Source organism: Triticum urartu, unplaced genomic scaffold (genome assembly GCF_056163025.1).
Source record: "Triticum urartu cultivar PI428250 unplaced genomic scaffold, HENAU_Tu73 scaffold2, whole genome shotgun sequence".
In the NCBI taxonomy this organism is placed as follows: Eukaryota; Viridiplantae; Streptophyta; class Magnoliopsida; order Poales; family Poaceae; genus Triticum; species Triticum urartu.
This window is the reverse complement of record NW_028260368.1, coordinates 5,332,572-5,336,255: the sequence shown is the minus strand read 5'-3', so window position 1 is coordinate 5,336,255 and position 3,684 is coordinate 5,332,572.

Here is a 3,684-nt window from a genome sequence, read left to right as displayed (position 1 = left end):
AAGTGCTACAAGATCTAGTGCACTGGAACTCGTGGTTATGGACCCGAATCCTTTAGTATGGAACATTGTCTTTTCCAAGTAAAAACCCCTAGTATATGAAAGAATGAAAAGGTGCTTTCGTTCTTGTGGAATAAGAAGCCCTCGTACCTTAATGAAAGGAAAATCGTAATTTTTCGTTAGGTATTTGACCAAATAGGATCGTCCAGTTCCTACAGAACCTATCACTAAAATACCCGATAGGGCTAAGCGGAACGAAAAGGGTTTTCCATGAGATGGTAAATGAAAACGATTAGTCCCACACGAGGTTTGGGAATAAGTGATTGTCTGATAATGAGCAAGGAATATACGTCTTTCTGCTAAAGAGGATCTATTAAACTCATAATTCATTAGATCCTTGTTATCAATGCCAACTAGGTATCATAAGTAAATGGATCCCGGTTGTTCAATCCTTTGATAACCAAGGTCATTCTTTGCTAAAGAGAAATGATCACTATGAGTCAGACTCAATAGAATTGGATCCATTCCAAATAGCGAGAATTAGGATTCTTGATCCCTCTCAATCTCTCTTTCAATTCGAGGATCCAGAGAGGTGTTTTCATAGTCATCTCCGAATATTTGCCATCTCGGAATATTTTCGATTTCATTTTTCTATGATATGTCTTTCTATATGAAAATTGGTTATTTACGATGTACGATGATCCCTGTTAAGCATCCATGGCTGAATGGTTAAAGCGCCCAACTCATAATTGGTAAATTTGCGGGTTCAATTCAATTCCTGCTGGATGCACACGAACGGGAACATTCCATAAGTCTATTGGAACTGGCTCTCTATCCATGGAATCTCATCCATCATCCATACATAACGAATTGGTATGGTATATTCATACCATAACATAAGAACAATAAGAACTCGAATTCTTATCGATACTGGAACTCAGAGCATAGGAGGGAAAGTCGATTTATGGATGGAATCAAATACGCAGTATTTACAGAAAAAAGTCTTCGTTTATTGGGAAAGAATCAATATACTTTTAATGTCGAATCGGGATTCACTAAGACAGAAATAAAGCATTGGGTCGAACTCTTCTTTGGTGTTAAGGTGGTAGCTGTGAATAGCCATCGACTACCTGGAAAAGGTAGAAGAATAGGACCTATTCTGGGCCATACAATGCATTACAGACGTATGATCATTACCCTTCAACCGGGTTATTCTATTCCACTTCTAGATAGAGAAAAAAACTAAAGGAGAATACTTAATAATACGGCGAAACATTTATACAAAACACCTATCCCGAGCACACGCAAGGGAACCGTAGACAGGCAAGTGAAATCCAATCCACGAAATAATTTGATCCATGGACGGCACCGTTGTGGTAAAGGTCGTAATTCCAGAGGAATCATTACCGCAAGGCATAGAGGGGGAGGTCATAAGCGCCTATACCGTAAAATAGATTTTCGACGGAATCAAAAAGACATATCTGGTAGAATCGTAACCATAGAATACGACCCTAATCGAAATGCATACATTTGTCTCATACACTATGGGGATGGTGAGAAGAGATATATTTTACATCCCAGAGGGGCTATAATTGGAGATACTATTGTTTCTGGTACAAAAGTTCCTATATCAATGGGAAATGCCCTACCTTTGAGTGCGGTTTGAACTATTGATTTACGTAATTGGAAGTAACCAATTAGGTTTACGACGAAACCTAGAAATCGATCACTGATCCAATTTGACTACCTCTACGGGATAGACCTCAACAGAAAACTGTTGAGTAACGGCAGCAAGTGATTGAGTTCAGTAGTTCCTCATAGAAAATTATTGGCTCTAGAGATATGGTAATATGGAGAAGACAAAATTGTTTGAAGCACGCACAGAACCGGAAGCGCCCCTTGTTTCAAAGAGAGGAGGACGGGTTATTCACATTTAATTTGATGGTCAGAGGCAAATTGAAAGCTAAGCAGTGGTAATTAAGACCCCCGGGGGAAAATAGGGATGTCTCCTACGTTACCCATAATATGTGGAAGTATCGACGTAATTTCATAGAGTCATTCGATCTGAATGCTACATGAAGAACATAAGCCAGATGACGGAACGCAGAGACCTAGGATGTAGAAGATCATAACATGAGCGATTCGGCAGATTTGGATTCCTTTCCTATATATCCACTCATGTGGTACTTCATCATATGATTCATATAAGATCCATCTGTCTAGAGATCGTCATATACATCTAGAAAGCCGTATGCTTTGGAAGAAGCTTGTACAGTTTGGGAAGGGGTTTTTTGAGAGAAAAGAAGAATCTACTTCAACCGATATGCCCTTAGGCACGGCCATGCATAACATAGAAATCACACGTGGAAGGGGTGGGCAATTAGCTAGAGCAGCAGGTGCTGTAGCGAAACTCATTGCAAAAGAGGGTAAATCGGCCACTTTAAGATTACCATCTGGGGAGGTCCGTTTAGTATCCCAAAACTGCTTAGCAACAGTCGGACAAGTGGGTAATGTTGGGGTGAACCAAAAAAGTTTGGGTAGAGCCGGATCTAAGTGTTGGCTAGGTAAACGCCCCGTAGTAAGAGGGGTAGTTATGAACCCTGTGGACCACCCCCATGGGGGCGGTGAAGGGAAAGCTCCCATTGGTAGAAAAAAACCCACAACCCCTTGGGGTTATCCTGCGCTTGGAAGAAGAACTAGGAAAAGGAAAAAATATAGCGATAGTTTTATTCTTCGTCGCCGTAAGTAAATACGTAACTAGGAATATGGAAAATTGCATTTTTGGAATTTGCAATAATGCGATGGGCGAACGACGGGAATTGAACCCGCGCATGGTGGATTCACAATCCACTGCCTTGATCCACTTGGCTACATCCGCCCCTTATCCAGCTAAAGGATTTTTTTCTTTTTTCCATTGATCATTATTCTATTTATTCTGACCTCCGTACTTCGATCGAGATATTGGACATAGAATGCCACTCTTTAAAAAGGAAAAAAGGAGTAATCAGCTGTGACACGAAAAAAAACGAATCCTTTTGTAGCTCATCATTTATTGGCAAAGATAGAAAAGGTCAATATGAAGGAGGAGAAAGAAACAATAGTAACGTGGTCCCGGGCATCTAGCATTCTACCCACAATGGTTGGCCATACAATCGCGATTCATAATGGAAAGGAACATATACCTATTTACATAACAAATCCTATGGTAGGTCGCAAATTGGGGGAATTCGTGCCTACTCGGCATTTCACGAGTTATGAAAATGCAAGAAAGGATACTAAATCTCGTCGTTAACTGAATTCTGAATAGAAAGATTAAGAAGAAAAAAAGATTCAAAATAAAGTAAAGGTAGGCGGGGAATAACCTTATTTATGACAAGTTTCAAACTAGTAAAGTATATCCCTAGGATAAAGAAGAAGAAAAGTGGGCTAAGGAAACTCGCAAGGAAAGTTCCAACCGATCGTCTACTTAAGTTCGAGAGAGTTTTCAAAGCACAAAAACGTATCCCTATGTCTGTTTTCAAAGCACAAAGAGTTCTTGACGAGATTCGCTGGCGTTACTACGAGGAAACTGTTATGATACTGAACCTCATGCCCTATCGAGCATCTTATCCCATCTTAAAGTTGGTTTATTCGGCAGCCGCAAATGCTACTCATTATAGGGATTTCGACAAAGCGAATTTATTTATT